The sequence below is a fragment of the Marmota marmota genome, unplaced genomic scaffold (assembly GCF_001458135.2).
Source record: "Marmota marmota marmota unplaced genomic scaffold, marMar, whole genome shotgun sequence".
Taxonomy (NCBI): Eukaryota; Metazoa; Chordata; class Mammalia; order Rodentia; family Sciuridae; genus Marmota; species Marmota marmota.
In genome coordinates this window covers 9,725,562-9,746,825 of record NW_025999853.1, presented here as the reverse complement: position 1 = coordinate 9,746,825, position 21,264 = coordinate 9,725,562, and the positions used below count along the sequence as shown (strand labels likewise).

The 21,264-nt window shown below is 37.0% G+C and overlaps 1 long non-coding RNA gene across 1 annotated transcript; it reads left to right on the top strand.

Annotated features, from left to right (window-relative positions):
* The first annotated feature begins 434 nt into the window (after positions 1 to 434).
* Positions 435 to 7,479, top strand: LOC125616815. Its single transcript, XR_007347576.1, has 2 exons — positions 435 to 1,589; positions 7,210 to 7,479. It is a non-coding gene; the product is annotated as an uncharacterized LOC125616815 (long non-coding RNA).
* The last annotated feature ends 13,785 nt before the right edge of the window (positions 7,480 to 21,264 follow it).

Sequence of the window (21,264 nt, the reverse complement as noted above, 5' to 3'; positions counted from 1 at the left end):
GTAAGACCTTGAGTAAACTACTTAGCCTCTCTGAACCTCAATCCAGTGACCAGAATAAAAGTATGTGCCTAATAAGGTCTCCGTGAGAAACAAGTAAGATATGTGAAAACCTAGACCAAGTCTTGACACACAGTAGGTATCCAATAAATGTTAGCTGCACTTATTTCCTCTCCTGTTCCTACAACTTCTGCACTCATATCTGCTCTCTAATTCTGAAATTCTTTTCACTGGTAACAGAGCCTTTCCTTGCATGATTAAAAATAAGAATGACCCAGCTACTAGGGAGAGAGGCAGGATGATCACAAGTCTGAGGTCAGCCCCTCAACAACTTAGCAAGACCCTGTATCCAAAAAAGGGGGGAGGATACTGAGGATGTAGCTTGGTGGTATAGCACCCCCTTGGTTCAATTTTCTGTACTTCAAATATATATATACATATATGCATATATAAAAACATATATAATAAAAGTAATGAGAGAAATAGCATAATTCTCAAAAGAGTCCTATGAGATATATACTATTATTGACCCCATTTTACAGAGGAAAAATCCAAATCTGTGAGGTTAAATACTGTTTCTGTCATCTATTGTTGCATAACAAATCATCCCAAAATTTAATGAATTGAAACAACCAGCTTTTTGTTATATCTCACAGTTCTATAAGTTGACTAGGCTCTGTGGGGCAGTTCTTCTGGTCCACATGATGCTGTCTGGGGCTGCATTTATCTGGAGGCTCATCTGGACTGGAGTATCCAAAATAGTTCAATCACATGCCTGGCAACTGGTGCTAGCTATCGATGGGACACAGCTGGGGTTATCTGAAGAGTGCATCCATGTTCCTCCATATTCCCTTGGCAGGATAACAGCACAGTTCCAAGAAGGAGCATTCCAAGAAGAAAGAAATTGGATCTTCCTGTTCTTTTAAGGCCTGACTCAGAAGTCTCAGAACATCACTTCTGCCAGTCTAGTGGTCAAAGCAGTCACAGGCTCACCAAGATTTAAGAGAAGGGGAAAGAAATGCCACCTTCCAGCAGAGGAATAGCATGAGTGTACAGGAAGCAAAAGAGTTGATGTCAGGCCTAATTGGAGACTGTATCACAAATACTTTGCTGGTCAGTGTCAGAGTTAAGATTCTAACAACACCACTCTAACTTCAGAATTCATGTACTCAACCATAGACTATATATATATATATATATATATATATATATATATGACAATTTACAATTAAATTCCTGTGCCTATGCAAAGTTCATTAAGTGCAATATAATTTCAGAGGGAAGACCAGTACTTCTATAGCTAAGATCTTGAAAGTCCCCCAAAGGCCTATGTGTTTAAGACATGGTTCCCAGGGTGGCACTGTTGGAAGGTGGTAGATTCTTAGAAGGCCCAGTGGAAGGTCTTTAGGTAATTGGGGGGTATTCCCCGAAAAGGGACTATAGTACTCTGGTCATCTCCTCTTCCTTTTTTTAGCTTCCTGGTCATGAGATGAGCAGTTTTTCTCTACCACACAGGCCGGCTATGATGTGCTGCTTTGCCACAGGCCCAAAACAATGGGGCTGAGGGATCATGAACTGGAACCTCCAAAACTGTGAGCCAAAATAAACCTTTTTCTCTTTACAAATTAATTATTTTAGGTATTTTGTTATAGTGATGGAAAGTTAACTAACAGAAGTACAAAACTAAGAATCTGAAGATTATGAATTGAAAAACAGTGATAACATAACCTTCTTCCTCATGAAATGAAAACATGTTGTTGAACTGTCATAAAAGTTACATGCACTAAAGTTAAAATTAATTATTTCTGAATTTTTCCATTTATTAAAGCTAATAGTGTGTGTGTGTGTGTGTGTGTGTGTGTGTGTGTACACGTACATGCACATAGACTTGGTAAGGTTGTGACAGGAGCAGAGGAGTGTGGGATAAGACACTTGAATTGTAAGTGCCCTAAGCATATACTCAAGCTGCCTATTGAGTAAACTATGACTGTATGGGAGACGTCAGAGAAACCTAGAATTAGTGAAGCTTCCAGGGAAAGTCAGAATTTAGCCTGGCTCTGAAGACTGATTAGATTCTGAATAAGTGAGAAAGAAGGGAAAGGGAACATCAGAACAAGGATGAACAGTAAGCAATAGCTAGGAAATGGAGGAAGGGACCAGATTGAAGTGATTTGGAAACAGGAGAGCTGATGAATAGGGTATTTCATGATTGGAGCTACTTTGGCTCCCTATTTACAGAGGTATCCTGGAGAAGAATGGAGAAGCAGATTACAAGAACGAAAATCATCATGAAAGCCAGCCCCAGCTGTTTTGAGCCTCAACCTTGTTGAAGACGGATGCCTGGAGAGCTCTCTTGCAAACTGGGTACAGAGGATGCTGCTTGAGGATTGCCCCAGGAGCCAGTCCAGGAACATCCTCCTAGTTCCATTTGGAAAGGGTTTAACAAGTATACAGAAAGCCTGGTCTTCATGACCCTTCCTACAGTACTCTCTAGAGGGTTCGGTAACCTAAATCTCTCTTACATTACCTCTTTACCAGTACTTCTGGGTGAAGGTAAGGACTTGGGGATTTTTTTTTTCTTGAGTCATTCTGAGTAAATACCATCTATAGATTGTCTTCTTACTAGAAAGGTGGCTTCTGTCCTTCTTATTTGCAAGACCTTTCCTTCTTCATATTTTAAAGAAATCCCGTATGACTGTTGTAATCTTTTCATGTAAATTACAAATGTTTAGAATCCCTGTCAAAGGAATGAAATAAAAGCAGATGTTTTCCCTTATGCTGGCCCCAAGTAATACCACATTAGAAAACAGAGAGTATTTTCAAGTCTTGTTTAAAAAATATTCCAAGAAAATAAACACTTGTTGAATGCAAACAAGAACAGAGTATGACATTTTTTTTAAAAATATAGAATTTAGTGCTAAGGAGTCTGTGGCCCAAAGGTCCAAGTTCACAGTATGATTGCAGCTAGGTCAGAATCCAGTCTTAGTCTTCTGGAATCTCAGGCTAGTGTGATTTCTATATTCTGTGAGATAGATTAACTGCAAAGGTGGCTATAATATTTTTTGTCTCCCTGTATCTACATCCTTTTCAATATGGCTTTACAATATGGCTTTAATCTTGAGTAACATTATTCCCCACCTCTAGAATCTGGTTGATCTTGTGATTTGCTTCAGCCAACAGAAGTGGCAGAAGTGATGGCGTCACTTCTGAGCTAGGTCTCAAGAGACTTTGTATGCATCTGCTTGCTTTATTGGAAACTTACTAGCATTTTATGGACAAGCCTGGTTGTATCTTTGACCATTCCTAATATTGTAATAAAATATCTGAGACTGGGTAATTTCTGAGTAATAAAAATTTATGTGTCATAGTTCTGGATGCTGGGAATTCCAAGATCCAGCAGAGGGCTTGATCTCTTCTTCCAACATGGTGCCTTGAATACTTCTTACTCCAGAAGGGATGCATCTATATCCTCCCATGGCAGAAGACATAGAAACATAAAAAAAGAGCAAATAGCTCCCTCACATCTCTTGTATAAGATCATTCTATTCATCAGGTCTTTATCCTCAAGCCTTAATCATCTCCTAAAGGCCCTTAATACTATCTCATTGATGACTTAAGGTTTAATATAGGAATTTGGGAGGTAAACATTCAGACTCTAGAACTAGGCTAGACTGATAAAGGACAAAAAGACACAAGGAGAATAGATACCAGTTACCCCAGAGAAAGCCATCCTAGATGCTGACAGCCAGTTGACTACCACATATGTTATGGTTTGGATCTGGAATGTCCCGCAAAGTCTCGTGTGTTCAAAGGCTTTTAGGAAATGACTAGATCATAAGGGCTCTGACCTCATCAGTGGGTTAATCCATTGATAGTTGAATGGACTACTTCCTGGGAGGTGGGACCTAGTTGTTGGAAGTAGATCACTGCAGACCTGGCTGGAGTGTTTATCTTTTCTCCATTTCTCCTTTCTCTCCTTTCTTTCTTCTCAGATGCCATGATCTGAACAGCTTTCTTCTTCCACAAATGTCTGCCTTGACGTTTGCTTCACTTCAAGCCCAAAGCCATGACACCAGTCGACCATGGACTGAATCCTCTAAAACCATGAGCTAAAATAAATCTTTCCTTCTCTAAGTTGCTCTTGTCAGGCATTTTGGTCACAGCAATGAAAAGATGACTAGCTCAACATATGAGAGAACCTAGCCCATTCCATCAGAACGCAAACTGAACATGACTGAGGCAGGAGAGACCAGAAAAACTGACCCACCAACTCAAGATCAATAATATATACTCATTGTTTTAAACAGAATCTGGCAATTCTCTCTTTCTAAAAGGCATGATAGTAAATATTATAGGTTCATGAAGCTGTCCTAACTCCCCTATTGCTGTTGTAGTGCCAAAAATAGTAGGTAAATAAATGAACATGGCTGTGTCCAAATAAAGCTCTGTTTCCAAAAACAGTCATCTGGCTCACAGGATGTAGTTGCTGATCCTTGATTTTAAGCCATTGAGTTTTGGGGTGATTTGTTACACAATAAGAACTAACCAATATGCTATATAATTCTGGATTGACATCCCAAATTTTATAAAAGTAAATACCAAATGCTATGGTTTGAATGTCACCCCCCAAAATTCATATTTAAATTTAATTGCCATGGTAATGGCAGTAAGAAGTGGGCTCTAGATCAAAGGATAAGTTTGGTCCCCAACCTTTCTCTGTCTTACATGTGCTCACTTTCCCTTCTACCATGTTGACACAGTGTGAAGGCTGTCATCAAATGTGTCCCTTTGATTGTGAATAGTCATACATAACTGCTGTTATCTGCAATTGGATTATATTACTGTCATATAACCACTATTCAGTCCTTAAAACTACCTGTTATGGTTGCAGACCCAATTTGCAAGCTTCTGAATTCAAATTTCTACCCAACTGAAACAGATTGCTGAGAGGCCTGGAGAGCTTCAAAAGCCAGTAGCAGTTTGTGCTCAGTTCTCATTCTCATTGTCCCCAGAGCATTTAGTGCTCTGACCACACCCTCTTTGAAATTCTCTCCTCCTTTGACTCTCATACTGCTTCTAGTTCCTTTCCTTCATCTCTGGTCTCTCAGTAGAAACTCCCTACTCAGAGCTGCTCTCTTCTTTGCATATTTCAGTCCTGGGCCATTTTCCCTTTATCCTCCACACCAGTGGGTGTTAGACAAGCATATGTGTCATAATTGCCAATCCATAATTCGAACTTATTTAAAACTTGGGAGCATAATAGATGATTTTGAAAAGTTCCCCAGGTGAATTTAATAAACACTCCATTTTACTTTCTGATCTGCAGTGTGACTGTGCCATTCCCCCATCAAGAGATAAAGTCCATGTCTCAATATTTTTAAATAGGATTGCACCGGTGACATCTTTCACTAATAGTGTGACAGAAATGATGATAGTTCCAGACATGGCCCTTTATTGGCCTAGTGCCTTTTACTTCCTGCTTCTCATAAGATTATCTTGAAACCACCATGAGATGAGATTAGAATCCTAAGTCATATGAAGTGTCCTCAAAGGACAAGATCCCATAAATAAGGGGAGATACTATCTTGCAAATAGATCCTCCAAGCCCAGCCACTATAGCAAATGTCATTTAAAAAAAAATTACCTAGCCAAGTCCTTTCCAAATTCCTGGCCCAATAAATTGAGTAAAAATAAATGCTTTTGTTCTATAATTAAGTTTTGGAATAGTTTATTACTCAGTAACAGGTGAACTAGACCAACACTCCCCTCCTATGTACGCATATAACCCTGTTAAGAACCAGTGAAGAACCTACCTGCCTACATGGCCTTTGTGGATTAAGCCACTAACCATGGGCTCATAGTTCATAAATCTTCTTCTTTCCTCTTTCATGAACTCTGGACCAGATATTTATGAAGATGTCCTGCTCAAACGTAATATATACTGCACTGAACATATCATCTCTATTTTAAAAGCTCCTTTCCCTTTTTGTAATCAACCCACTGTCTTCCAACTCACTCCTACCTGGAGCAGCCAATGAGTCACAATGTCCTTCTGTCCACTTAGTCATTATCCTAACTAGGTCTTTATCATCTCTCAGCAGCATTATGGCAGTGGCCTCCCAAGTTGTCTGCCTTTCATTACTTCAGTCCATTTTCCACAGAAGGCCAGTGAGTTTCCTACAGTATGGTTGGCTCACACCATCTCCTTCCTTTGAAAGGAACAACAATTCCTGAACGTCTACCAAAAGAACTTCAAACTTAGTGTGGCATTCAACGTGTCCTCCATTATTGAATGGCTAAGTTCTTCTCTGCCTTTCATCCGTTATCTCTGTTACTCAACAGAACTCCCAGTTACCTGGTCTGTGAGCTGTCTTTTCACGACTCTGGGCTTCTGCACAGGGTCTTTCTTGTCTCTGATGTCTTGACTCTTTTTATGTTCATGTAAAAATTTCAAAGCCCTGTACAATCTCCACATTCTCTTGTGTGCATTTTCTGATTGCTCTTTCCCCCTGGCTATCTGCGGTACAACTCTAATAATAATTCCAATGCAAACTGCACCTCCTAAAGCTCTACAGTGAAACCCCCAGTTATAAGCAATTATTTTGTTCTCTGCACTCTTTCAATACATTTCTCTATTTTGTTTCCTAAAAACAAATACTTATGAACTCCTAGTATATGCCAGACACCAAATAAGAACCATGGATATGTAAATCAGGTCTTGGCCTCAAGAGGTATAGTTAAATGTAATGCATGCTACAAAAATATTTCTTCTCTACTTTATCCTTAGTTTATTTTTTGTTAGTATTAAAGTGGGATGGGAGCTGTATTTTTGAGCAATATTCTTAATTCAGAGGTCATTTCTTATCACAGCTTACAATTTACCCTAGGCTTTGTATTATATTGAGGTTCAGATAGTGGTTATTAAATAGTGTCAGAGGTACCAGTGGTTAAAAGAGTAACAATTTATGGGCTCTGTACAGGCAAATAATAATGCTGAATGTAAAGTATATGTTTAGGGCTATAGTAGATGTGTATTTGCTTACCCTGTTCTCTTTTCTTACTGGACTTTCATTTCTCAGTCTTTCTTGCAGTAAGGTATGGCCAGTGGCTAAGTTCTTGCCTCTGGGATATAGGTAGGAAGTGATATATATCTAGGCCTGGCCTATAAAAACCTGCTAAATCTTCTACATTCTCTCTGTTCTCTTCCTGCAGCTGAATGGAGAGGATCCTGAATGTGGATCTACAAGATGGAAGAAGCCTAGGCCCCGAGTTGCTAATGAGGGAATCAATGGCTGGCCAAGAACACCTGCATGAGTCAGAAATGAACTTTTATTGTGTGAATCTCTGAAAATTTGAAGCTGTTAGCTGTTGGCTTATCTTGACTAATCCAAATGCTAGGTTTAATGTAACTTTCCTAGGTTGATTATGATATCTACTTTTCAAGAGTTCCCCGTAATAAAAAAAAAAGATTTCAAAACTGTATTTATTACTCCATTTAAGTATGTGCTCTCTTGTTTTTATTATCAGAAATAATAGCCTTGTCCAATCTCTTACTTTTGGAAATGGTAATACCAAAAAAAAAAAAAAATTAAAAACTCTTAGAGTATGGGAGGTCTCAGAGAGTCTCTAGAGTATGTTTGAGCTCTCCACAGCAAGCTTTCAAGAACTTGTCATAAAATGGGGACACTGATGTTCAGGCCTGCTGAATGTTGGAATAGAAATAGGGGAACATAGCTTTGGTTTCCATGATACCTCAGAACCTATAATTTTTTTAGGATTGTCGTAAGAATTAGATAATTTTCTAGCATTAGAAAATTAGACAATGGTCTCTAATTAGAAAATAGTACACACTTAGTAACATCTGTTCTTATATTGGGAAACAGATATACAAACACACACACACAAACACACACACACATCTAACAAGTTGGATATATGATAAATGTTAAATAATTGACACAAGCAAGAAAAAATGGACAAGTGTGGAAGGTGGGAATCCTACTAGACTGAAATAGAAAAAATAGTTTTTTTCTTTTTTTCCATATTTTTATTAGTACATTATAATTGTACATGATGGTGGGATTTGTTGTTACATATTCATACATGCACAAAATATGACAATATAACTTGGTCAATGTCATTCCCCATTATTTCCCTTTCTCTCTCTGGTCCCTTTCCTCTACTATACTAATTTCCATTTGATTTTCACAAAAACATCCACAACTTTTATTTCCTTTTTCCTGTCTAGCTTCTACATATGAGAGAGAACATACAACCCTTAACTTTCTGAGTTTGGCTTATTCTCTTTAGCATAATGTTCTCAAGTTCCATTCATTTTCCTGCAAATAGCATAATTTTTTTTTCTTGATGACTGAATAAAACTTTATTGTGTGTATATCATATTTTTTAATCCATTTATCCATTGATGGACATCAAGGCTGGTTCCATAGTTTGGCTATTGCAAATTGTGCTGCCATAAACACACGTATGGGTTAGGATCAATACCAAGGAGTGATACCTCTGGGTCATATGGTGGTTCCATGGAATGGAAAAAACAGGTCTCAGTCATGGATTCCTTTGAGAAAATTTCTCATTTCTAATCTAATGGAGATGACAGATCTACATGTACAACTCTATGAAGACATCACTAAAAAAAAGAGAGAGAAAGAAAGAAAAGAAAAAGGAAGGACAAAAGGAAAGATTAATTCAGTGTTCTAGAAGAAAAATTCATAGATTAAATTAAAATGTATAGCAGGTACTACTGACTCTCCCTCACATACACATTTATGTGTGCACTTGTGAAATAAGTATGCCAATACATGAAGGATAAGTCATAAAAATTGTTCATATGTTTAGGAACAAAGATTTACAATACATTTCTAAAATGGTAGAAGATCCAGAGTCATTAAGGGGAGGTTTCAATCCAAACTAATCATTTTATAAGCAAGACAAGAGACTTGAAGAGGTCTAGGAAATAACTGAGCCAGGACTTGAGTCTTGGTCTCTTGGATTTCTGACTTAATGATCTTACCACTAACTCCTTTCTAGTCAACGTATTATTCCACAATGCCACTGGACAAACTCTTTGGAAGTCTTAGTTCCAGGCAGTGAGGATTTCCCATCTGAACAGTACCATGGACACAGGTCAGGCTTGAGAAAATGTTCTTTTAAAGGATTTACAAAATAGTTTAAAAACAGTTTAAAATACTTACATATAAGCCTCCATTTATTGAACATGGCTTGTGTGCCAGGCACTGTGCTAAATGTTTTACATATATAATTCATTTATCCATTTACTTATATTTTTATCTGTAACTGCAATATGCCAAGCATCTGCATGCTAACATACAATAGTGAAAAGGCATATTAGGTTCTCCACCTCATTCCTCACAATAATTCCATATGGTTTTTGTTGGTTTGTTTAATGCATCAATTTACAGATAAGGAAAATAAGGTCCTGAGAACAATAATGATGGCTACAATATATCAACGTCCTACCACGAACCAGGCACTGCTCTAAGCATTCTGTATTAATCCTCACAATAGTCCTGGGAGGTTGGAAATGGAGGCCTGGAATGTTTAATTGACTGATCACAGAGATCTTAAACAGTAAGCAGTAGAGCAAGGATTAGAATCAATCCTGCGTGGTACCACCAATACTTTTCTTCTTCCCCCTCCTCCTTCTTTTTTTTTCTTTTTTCTTTTCTTTTTTTTTTTGGTGGTGGGATCAAACCGAGATTCTCATGCATGCTAGGTAAGTGCTCTACCACTGAGTTGCATCTCCAGCCATAATACGCATAATCTTCAACACTACATTATTGCTAGGATTCTGGGGGAGCCTAAACTATTTTGTCTACAGACACATCTGCTGAGAGCACAAGTATTATTTTGCATATAATATTTGCTCAAGTGTTTACCATGTGTTAGAGAACCATACCTAGACATATGACCTACAGGTAAAGCCCCCAGAATAATGCTGGCCCTTAGTAGATCCTCAATCTAGTAAAGAGATGGTAAGCAAGAGGAGTAAATAAGCAAGACTAAAAAAAAAAAATCCAGAAGTTATGAAGGAATGAGAGCTGTTGATAGCTGTTGCTAGATCTTCACTTGTTCACAAGGCTGGGTTTGCTTTATTTAAGACAGAAATAGGAAGAATCCACACAAACTTTCACATACCTACTTGAAAAAGGAATTTCTACAGAATTAGACTTCAGCCATAACATTTACTGTGTAATATAATTTACCCATCTGCTTAAGCCATCCCATTGCAAAGCATGGATACACACCTTAAGAATAAATAACAGACTAGAACAATTTTCAGTTTCAAGTAAATTCTTTTTAAAAAAAGAATAAAACAGTAAAATCATAAAATTTCTCCATTCTTTTTTACCATATGGATTTCCTTGAGGTTTAATAATATTATAAATAAAGCAGCTTTGAGATGAAATACCAATCAGTGAGCAACAATTTAGAAACATTTTGAAGAAACAAATATCATATCCCAGCGTTGCCAGGTTTTCAGCATCAGTAAGACAGAAAACAGAACAAGAACTCTCATTTGTTCTATCAAGAAAGCATAAATATTGGCTTCGCATTAAGCCAACCTCTTGCAGCTGTACACCAGCTCTCAACTATTAAAAGATTCTTAAATTCCCAGGGAAATAAAAATCAATTTCAGCCATATAAGTCTTGTATAAATTTATTGTGCTTTCTTCCAAATATTTTCTCATCAAGGCATTTGGAACAAAAATGTTTTTCGAAAGAAAACGTCTCCAGTTCACCTATTACACCATTATGAATATTTGAATGACTTCCAGTAACTTTGCTTAGAAAATGTCGATGTCTTATAACATGCCAATGACAGCTCAGCATTAATGTCAATACATTTCATTATTTGGCAAGATAACTGCTCATAGCAATAGATTGGAATTCTGATTGCCATTTTCAAATATTATATTTCACTTTAATCACAGCACCCTGAATGGTTGCTCTTCTCTTTTCTTGCCCTCTTGGCAAAATACACATTTCTCAGATTATATTAAAATCTGTTTTATCTATTAAAGCTCAAAATGAGCTAAGTGATTACTATTTTAATCCCAAACCAATATGTGTAGTCAGGTCTTGAAAGACTTCCAATTATTGTACTTTTTGTTCATTTTTTTAGATAATAATAATGTTCTGTGTCATTTTCCCTGGAGCTCATTTTACATATTCTATTTGTAGAAATTGTCACCACTGGTATAGTGACTATTATTCACATGGCTCAAACAAAGAGATGGATGTAATGTTAATTTTCTGAGTTTTATAAGAATCTATAAGGAATATCCTGCATACTTGCTAAGCTGGAAAAATAGAGATGTACTTCCCCAACTTTTTTTTGTACATTAGTAACTCCTGGAGAGCTGGTTCAAATAGTCATAGGCCCTACACCCAGAGTTTCTGACTCAGAAGGTCTGTGTGGGTTTTTGTACTTTGGTTTCCAACAAGTTCCCAGATGATGCTGATGTTGTCAGTTCGAGGACCACCCTTTGAGAAACAACGGAATAGAATGGAGTGGCCCATAGAAAAGACTTTGGAGTTCAGTAGTCTTGGGTTCAAATCCTACTTTGTCAGTTAAGGGCTCATTGATTTGGAATGGTTTTCTGTGATTATTTTTAAGTCTTAGCTTCCTCATCTGCTTAATAGGAATTTTTAAAGGATTGGATAAAATAATGTCAGTATAGCACTTGACATAGTGTTGGGCAGATACTTAGCAATATAAGACAGCCATGGTTATTAGAAATGAACGAGTCCCTTTTTCTGGGGTCTGCCTAGTTAAACATGCAGTGCTTCTGCTCCATAGCCTGGTATGTTTGGCAAATTACCTGTCAAGTATGTCTAGATAAGCAGTTTTCTAACAATGAGTTTCAGGATTTGAATTGCTTGGGTGAGCTTTAAAAACACTTAAATATTTTCACTCTCAGGCCTTCTTTCAGCAGGAGCTCCAAACTAAACACCATACTAAAATTTAATTTGATTCCGTCTTTTGATTTATTTTTCACTTAAATTGCTTTATAGTTCTACAGTTATGCCTTCTTCTGAAAGATTTTTTAAGAACATCCGTTTATTTTCAAAATCAGACTCAAGTCTTTGGAGACTAATATCCTTGTTCTCCATATTTTGCTATTAAGAGACCTGGTGTTCAGCCAAGGCAACATATTAATAAATTTAAGCTTGAGATTTTCATTGTCATGTGAACATTGAAATTGGCTCTCGATTACACAAAGCAGCCAATTCAACAGGAGACGTGTATTGGATTTACAATGAACACGTTTGTGAAAGAATTCCTTTAAAAATCCCTGATTTTGTAGTTTTTCAATTTGTAAAAAAAAAGAAGCATGATCCACCAGTCACAAAAATCCCAGCCAATTCGGACCAAGTTTATTTTGAGAAATACATGATTTTACTTTAGTCTAGTGTTAATAAATAAATTTGTTTTGCATTCAATCATTCATTCAATTGTTCATTTAACACTAAATTCCATCTTGCTGGTAGGTATGGGGCTAGACACTAGGGAAAACACTTACTTCATCCCCTCAGAGCTAATAGTCTATTGAGAAAGGTGAAAGCAGTTATTAGAACCTCATTTTAACAGGCTAATAAATCACCAGTCCTTACCAGTTAACAAGCTTTAGAAAGTGCTTGTGTTCATACTCAATTACCCATGAATCTGTTAAATATCACCTAAAGCTTCAGGCACTTCTACTGCTCTAGGTGGTGTCCTCTAGAAGTTGGATCCTCCAGAGCTTCTAAACCAATGAGTTTAAATATTTACCATGGTTTTATCTGTAAAATAAAGAAGACAAAAATTGAGTCAGTTTTGTAACTTGCAACTGGCTACTACATAAGCTCTCTAGCAAAATGACATGACTGAAGACAACAGCAATCTATACATCAAACTTTTTTCAAAAAAATGCAGGGATTTATGTTCACATGCTCTGTTATGAATTAAAGATTTGTTTCCCCTAAATCCTTAGACTGAAGCCCTAACCCCAATGTGGTAGTATTTAGAGATCAGACCTTTGGGAAGTGATTAGGGCTGAAGGAGGTCATGAGGGTGGGTGGGGATCTCATGCTGGGATTAGACATCAGAGATTTCTCTCTCTCTCTCTCTCTCTCTCTCTCTCTCTCTCTCCTCACCCCCCTCCACCATGTGAGGACACATCGAGAAAGCTGCCATCTCAAAACCAAGAAGAGAGAACTCACCAGAAACCACATTGGTCAGTACCTTGATCTTGGACTTCCCAGCCTCCAGAAGGGTAAGAAATAAATTTTGTTGTTGAAGACACCCAGGCTGTGGTGTTTTGTATGGCTACCTGAACAGACTAAGACATGACCTTGGAAAGTCACAGGAATTTTCACAAAACTGTGGAAATGCTCCAAACTTACCTCTTATTATTCCCAAGCAGACTCCTCTTAGCCCCAGTCTGCCAGATATCTCTTTACTATTGACAAAACACAATTTGCTCTTTTTTTTTTAACCTCTAGTGTATACTACTCCTGTTGTTTTCTTTACCCAAAATGCCCTTCCCAAATCTTCCACTTCTGGTTGTGAGGCTCATCTCTAGAAACTCTGGGTTGATTAGCTCTATTCCTTTCTCACACTATGCATTTCCATTTCACCAGGCACTTATTTGTGTCTCATTCCTTTGTATTCTATGTCCAATCAAGGATGCAGATCTTATCTCCTCACTTAGACCTTGAGCATCCCTGGGACAAACCTAGGGTCAAATCTTTTGTGTCCTCCATTGGCCCTCTTAGAGTGTTGTGCAAAAAGAATGGGAATAAAACTTACTGAATGAAAACTGAACTAAATGCTGAGAGCCAACGAATGTTCTGAAGCAAATGGATCAAGTAATACAAAGATGTACAATAAAACCCTGGCTCCAGAGGCTGTGGGTGGGGGGTGATAGGGGAGAGCTGTTCTGGATAAGTGAGTTTAATAGATGGCTGAGGATTTGTCCTTTTAAACACCAACAGTTTTACTTTTAATTATCTTGGATGGAAACATTTCCAGTATGTTAATCTTCTCTGCCTTCTAAAATAGTGCATTATAAACATAACCCAGCTAGATCACTCAGGGTTGTCATTAAAAGTAGTATCAAGCTATAACACTGAGAAGCCCTCAAGCCCTTCTGAGGTATGCAGAACTATTTGTCCCTATTCTAAATGGCTGCAGATTGCTGAGTTTTTATTGTTGTTTTGTTTTTTAGCTTTTCTGGGTCTTCCCTTGCTGCCATCAATTTCACTGATGCCCATGTTAGTGACTGTGCCGTTTCTACTCCTTGCTCCTAATTTGCTGCTTCTCAGCTGAAATGAGTTTGGAAATCAGATGCCCCAGCTCACTGTGGTTGTTGTCATGATTATTATTGTTAGAAATGTGTGTAAACTGAGAGCAAAGGGCTTAGTCTGTGTGAGGACTTGACAAGGTCTTTGTGGTTAAATGGCATAAGAGTCAAATGCATCTGTGTTGTGAACTTCTAATCAGGCTGCTCTGAAGACATTTTTTTTTTTTTTTTAATTCTCCTGTGATGCTGGGGATGGAACCCAGGGCCCCATACTAGGCAAGAGCTCTACTACTGAGCTACAATCCCCAGCCCCTGAAGACTTTTAATTTACTTTATAGTCTTGCTTTTATGTTCTGAAAATAAAACTTTTTGATATACGTATTTCAGATGAATTTGGATTTCAGTCATGATATTTAGAAATGTGCCTTACTGTGGACTTAGAGTATAAGATACATGTTAAGTAATGTGGAATGGTCCTCTGAAATGCATATTCTGTACATCTTGTTCACTGTTTACTATATTGCTCTAGAGCATCATAGATACTCAATAAATATGTATTGAATGAATTAAATAAACTTTATAATTTCAGCAGTAATAAGATATTGACGCAGAGCACACACAAATAGGCTCACCATGTAAACTAAAGTAAGAGTCATAATAGACATGGACATAAAGTATGCTCGAGAACCAAAAGATTTTTTCCTGCTGAAAAATCCAGAAGGACTTCATGGGAGAGGCAGTAGTTTTGACTTGAACTTGGAGTATGGGATCATTTTTCAATCAGGAAGAAGTTAGGGAAGTAAGAAGAAATAAGAACTCTAAATTAAAGACAAGACCCAGATGCTAGAATGGGCAGCATGCATTTGGAAGCCTATTAGTACATTTTGGCTGGAATGCATGTAGGGGAGTAGGAGGAGATCGCATTATGATGTTATATTGGGGTCACAGCATGGGTGGGCCCTGAATGTCAGACTAAAGAATTTGGAATTTGTTTACTGGGTGATGAGAAGAGACCGACAGTTTTTTAGTGGGGAGGTGATGGGCCTACAGCTTTAGACAGATTACCTTGGTAGATGCTAGAATTTAGGAGTTGAAGGGAAACAGGGAGGTGATTCTCAGGGCATGAGTGAGGGGTAACATGGAGCTGAACTAGAATGCTGGCAGTGGAGCATCAATGAGGAACAGTTGTCACAGGTGCTGCAAAGATAGAATAAGAGAAGTTGGCCATTTATTTGCTGTAAGGATCAATGCAGAAGGACATATGGAATACGACTCTGAGTGATGATCTTTCTAGAAATCAGAGAGTTCAAAAGAACAAGTTTTAGAAAGATGGTGATGAGTTTGATTTGGGAAATGCTAAGGTATGAGAGTGAACTACTGATATTGCTCTATGGTAAAAAATATATCTGGGCAATTGTGCTGAAAAATAATAGAGAAGCTATGAGCAAGGAGCTAAAGGTCCACATCTTATTTTTAGTCCTTTTTTTCTTTTTGATGTGATTATATGCAAAAACTATTAATTCTTTTCAAATAGCTTGTGAATTAACATTGAAAAGCAAGCTTTCACTTGTTTCTCCTAAGAGATGACTGCAGAGAAGATTGCAGTATTAAGGCTATTTGAAGTTTGAACTTATTGACTTGCTCATGGAAGTAGTAGTATTTGAAAATGAATCAAGTCAGATTCAGCAGTGCATTGCTTGGCCAGAGGTCTTGAATTAGGAAAGGTTCTAGAATATTAAGACTACAGCCAGCAGCCAAGAGTCATGTGGCTTGGGGCACAATGTTATTGCAGAAGACACAAGGAAGCAAAACACCAGCAGGTTCTGGCAGGCCTGCTTTCTTGGTCTATGTGCAGCTCCCAAGACAAAATCATTCTGGACAGGAACATATCTGCTCCTTGGGGGGTGGAGAGGGGGGTCTATAGAGCTTCCAAACAAGGTCAAGGTAAAAACTACAAAGGGATCTCCATTGAAGAGACTCTTATTTTTTTTTTTTTAAATCCAAAAGTTATGTACTGCCATATAGAATTTTTCTAACCAACATGGCACTCACTAGCCAAATGTGGCTACTGGATATTTTTAAACATTTTTTTTTTGTTTAGTTTTAGATGGACAGAATACATTTATTTAATTTATTTTTATGTGGTGCTGAGAATTGAACCCAGTGCCTCACACATGTTAGGCAAGCACTCTACCACTGAGCCATATGCAGAGACCCACTATTGAATATTTGAAAAGTGATTAGTCCAAGTTCAGATTTGTTATGAGTGATACCATACCATATCAGACTTCAAAGACAGAATAAAAAAAGGATGTCAAATACCTCATTAATACTTTTGTACTAGTTTTATATTGAAATACTATTTAAATAAAATGTATTATTAAAATAAATTTTGAATATTTCTTTTTACTTTTAATAATATAGATACTGTGCAATTTTAAACAATTTATGACTTGTATTTTCATTTTATTAGAAGTGCTACAGAAAGTTCATGCTATTTTTGACTGCCTTAATAAAATAGTATTATCTCCTCTTATTTTTCTGGCTTTTTTTTTTTCCTTAGGGGGAACCTGTCAAAACATGTGCACTGTTAATAAACAGGTTAATGCATTCTTATCTGTTGTCTGGGACAATTTATCTGCATTTCAATGTTTCCATGGATATTAGTACAACTGCAGGTTTGTTTTAATGGTTATGATGTTCTGTACAGTTTGCATGTTATAAAAATGAGTGAAATAAAAAATGTGAAAGCCTTCATTATTGGGTGCCATTAAACAGCAAGAAAGACAAAGAAAGGAAAAGGTTTCATATCAATAACTTTCAAACCAGCCAAGTGGTTGTCTGACATGTTCAAATAGACTCGACCTTTCTAAAGAAGAGGTTATTGCAAAATACTCCTCTCTCATAAAGAGTTTGGAACCAATATCTGTTAGAAAACCAAACTATAATCGCAAATTCTCAAAAAAAAAAAAACAGTGCGTAAAGGATCATTTTGCTCTCCCATTGGTGAAGAGCAAGTAACTGTTTAGAAAGGGTATCCCTGGATTCAACTGTAGGGCTTCCAATTCATTTTGTTTTTGTTTTTTTTTCTTGTGGAAATTGTAATGTTTGATCATAACACTGACCTTTAGCTTAATTTGCCCTAATTCTGCAAACTTTCCTGCTTCACACCAACAAACTTCTATGATTCTACAAATTTGGTGTATGTTAGCATTTAACAGAATGTGAAATAGCCTCAAGGATTCTCCACCAAATGGAACTGATTATACAATGAAAATAAAATTAAGCAAGGATCTGAGACATCATGTAAAATATTTTACTATGTTTTGCAAGCCTCTTTGCATTTAAGAAGCAAGTGAGTTTGTTTTTAAACAAAAGTAGTCTTTAAAAAAAAAAAGCAAACCTTTATTCACTGTCTTTGAAGTGAAAGCAAGCAAAAAAAAAAATCAAAAGTTAAACAACCACAGTGAGATCCAAAAGGGAGAGTTACAACCTGAGGCTTGCCTGCCACACTGAATCTGCTGTTCTTCAAAGCTCTTGGGAGCTGTTTATGTATACAGACAGTCTGATAGTACTCAGTAGACAGTGAACCTTTTGGAAGAACAGACAGTTCTTAAATACCTGTCACTGGCGTTATATTGCAGAGCAAGATGAAACTGAAAGATTCTCATGTTCAGCCTTTAATATTGGTACAACAGAAATGACTTCATCTGTGCAATTAGTGAACAAGCTGTTCCCTCTCATGTAATAGCTCCAGGAGGAGAAACTTATTTTGACTTTGATTTGTCCCATTTTTCTTCCACACTGAATGTTGTAACCTTGTGAACCAAAATCTCTTGGCCTAATAATTACAGTCAACATGAAAAGCTCTACCCTCAAATTATAATTATTATCACAAATAAAAAGAGGGAAAATAAATTAATCTCAGTCCTTCCATTTCAATGTTAACAGATGACATCCACCTGCACCTTGGAAGTTTTGTGCTCCAAATATTTTGGCACTTTTTCATCTGTAAAATAAAACTAAATTTCTGCTTAATAAATAACAGAGGGTTATGTTGTTGCTACTATAGTTGCTTGATTGTTCTGCTTGGGTTGTGTACTCCAAAAAGTTGAAAAGTACTTAAATTCTTTTACTTAAAGGAAAGACACTCAAAAAGAGTTTCTTTACCATTCAGTTTCAACTATTTAAAGAGAGAAGACTGAAGAGAGGCAAGCACTTCCAGAAATAGATGGCTCTTATATGATCAGAGTATATGAGAAATTGCAACTTGAGCATTGGTTGAGAAGAAAATGTTCAGATATTAACATATTATGTCCCAGAAAAATGAGACTATAGGTTGTGAGTTTTAACTGAATCAACAGTGAGTCTAAATAAGCACACCCATTACTCTTTTTCATCAAAATCAGAAAAGAAGTATCATAAAATCGTTCCAAATATACCATTCTTCCAGGCCTACTTTATCTTGCCAGCGATAAGATAAAGGAATCTAGGGACTCTCAGCAATGTTTCTTAAGGAATGCCAAGAGTTTTTAGGACTTAAGGATCTAGACTCATCATTTCAAAGGAAAAAGTGAATGTAGAGCAAGGGCAAAATGTTAGGAAATGCTCCCTTGAAAAGTAGCAGCAAAAATTCCTTTATGCTGTGCCTTTTGAAGAGGGATTCTTACTAGAGCCCACTTTAACTTGGGAAGAGTAAGTTAAGAAAATACTTTTAAGTATCACTATTTTCTCTCTAAAAAGTGTTTTTGGCTGGGTTTGGTGTACACCTTAATCCCACCTTAATCCAACTCTGGAGGCTGAGGCAGGAAGATCACAAGTTCAAGGCCAGTCTTAGAAACTTAGTGAAATCCTGTCTCAATATAAAATAAAAAGTGCTGGTGATATAGCTCAGTGTAGAGTGCTTGCCTTGCATAAGGCTCTGTGTTCAATCCTCAGCACTGAAAAAAAAATGTTTTTTTTCCATTTAATTTCACATCTGATTTTTTTTTTAGTGAAAAGATTATTTATTTATTTGTTTGTTTTTCTCTTAGTGCTAGAATGGCACATGTGTTTCCACTCTAGTCATGTTATTCTATTTTCAAACAGTCAATGCACTAATAGGGATAAAGGGTAGATCAGCAGTAGACACAAGGGAGGGAGCCAAATACACTATATCCTAGCACAGTTACTAACTTTGAACTGATTTAACTGAATCCTTCTGAAAGAGGGTCTGATTTAGGAGACGATTTCACCCAAGACATTTTTTTTTTTTAAGTGGGTAGCCTAGTATCTTAGAAGAATCAATGTGCCATTTCTAGCTATTCCCTAGCACTTTTCTGGTCTTCAGGCCATAAGTTATAAAGCTAGACCAGGGCCAGGATAAATTATTTAGGTAGATGCAACATAGGAAGCTTTTCATCTGAAGGAACTATAGGCCACTGGATTAAACCATCTTTTGATGGCTACACAAGTGATTGGAGATTTTTGTGAAAGATGGTATCAGTAGATTCAATTAACCATGAACAGTTCTTGTAGGTCCTCTTTTTTTTCTTCTAAATATTTTAGAAATGATACAGAAATATGTTAACCACATCAAGATGGGTATAGAAGAAATGAGTCAATATTTCAGAAGAGAAAATCAGAATTGATCATATTCATGTTATACTGGGGAAAATGGCTAGAATTGAAAGGGGAAAGTTCATTGAAGATAATGTTGGGAGGAAACAGGACCTTGTTCATTTAAAAAATAATTATTGAATGTCTACAATATACCAAGCTTTATTCTAGGTGCTGGTTTAATTTCAAGGAACTCATATTCTAATGAAATCTGAGAGTCTAATTGAAATTGAAGCGTTGAACTTTCACTTATGGCCATGATAGAGTAACAGCAAAAAAATTTACCCTCCCTTCTTTTTTAAAATTTATTTTTTATTTCTTTCTGTATTTTTTGTTGGTGCATTATAGTTGTGCATAATGATGGGATTTGTATATATTTGTACATGCACAAAATATAACCATATAATTTGGCCAATACCATTTCCCAGCACTTCCCCGCCTCCTCCTCCCACTACCTTCCCTTCTTAAAGAAAAGCTTGAAACAATGGTTACAGACATTGGAAAGTAGGCACAGCAGGACAGAGAACCACTCCCCTCAAAAAAAAAAAAAAAAAAAAAGGGCAGAAAATGAGCCTGATGAAGGTTCCAGCTTTTTGCCTAGAGAATTTTCAGGCCATTGCACAGGAAAAGTGTAGCCTGCAATCTCTCTGAGTTGAGACAAGGTTCAGAGTTTGGAGATACCAAAGCAGTAAGTCTTCAGGGGGACAGAACACTGGAGAGAAAGCTACAATGAAGGAACACTTCAGATATTTGCAGGGGGTCTCCTTGAGTCTTCAGCTGCATTACTAGAAGTCAGCACTTGGATTTGAGGAAAGTACCAAGGCTGGAGAACAAAAGCTACTGGAAAGAAGCAGGTGGAGCAATCCTTGAAGCACAGACAGGGCTGGGAATACTCTATGTTCCCATGAGCCAGAGTAGAAAGACTTCCAAACACTTAAGGAACTGAGTGGAGCCTTACAGAAGGGTATTGACTCAACACTAGTAGCTAGTTATCCCTAGTTGAAAGACTATTCTGTACCCACAAAATTTAAGAGGAAGCCTCAAAAACAGTACACTATTGCCCGGTAGTTTAACTGCAATCCTTTAAACATATTTAAAGGATTATAAACATCCAGCACCCCAAAATCATTAAACTTAACAATGTCTGATACTAAATTAAAAATGATTAAACATGCTTAGAAGCAGGAATGTAAGACCAAGGATAGGAAGGAAGTCAATAAAAACAGGCCAAGAAGTGATTCAGATGACAGAACTTGTACACAAAGACATTAAAACAGGTATTATATATAGTCCAAATGTACAAAAAGTCAGAGGAAAACATGAGCATGGTGAGGAGGGAAAT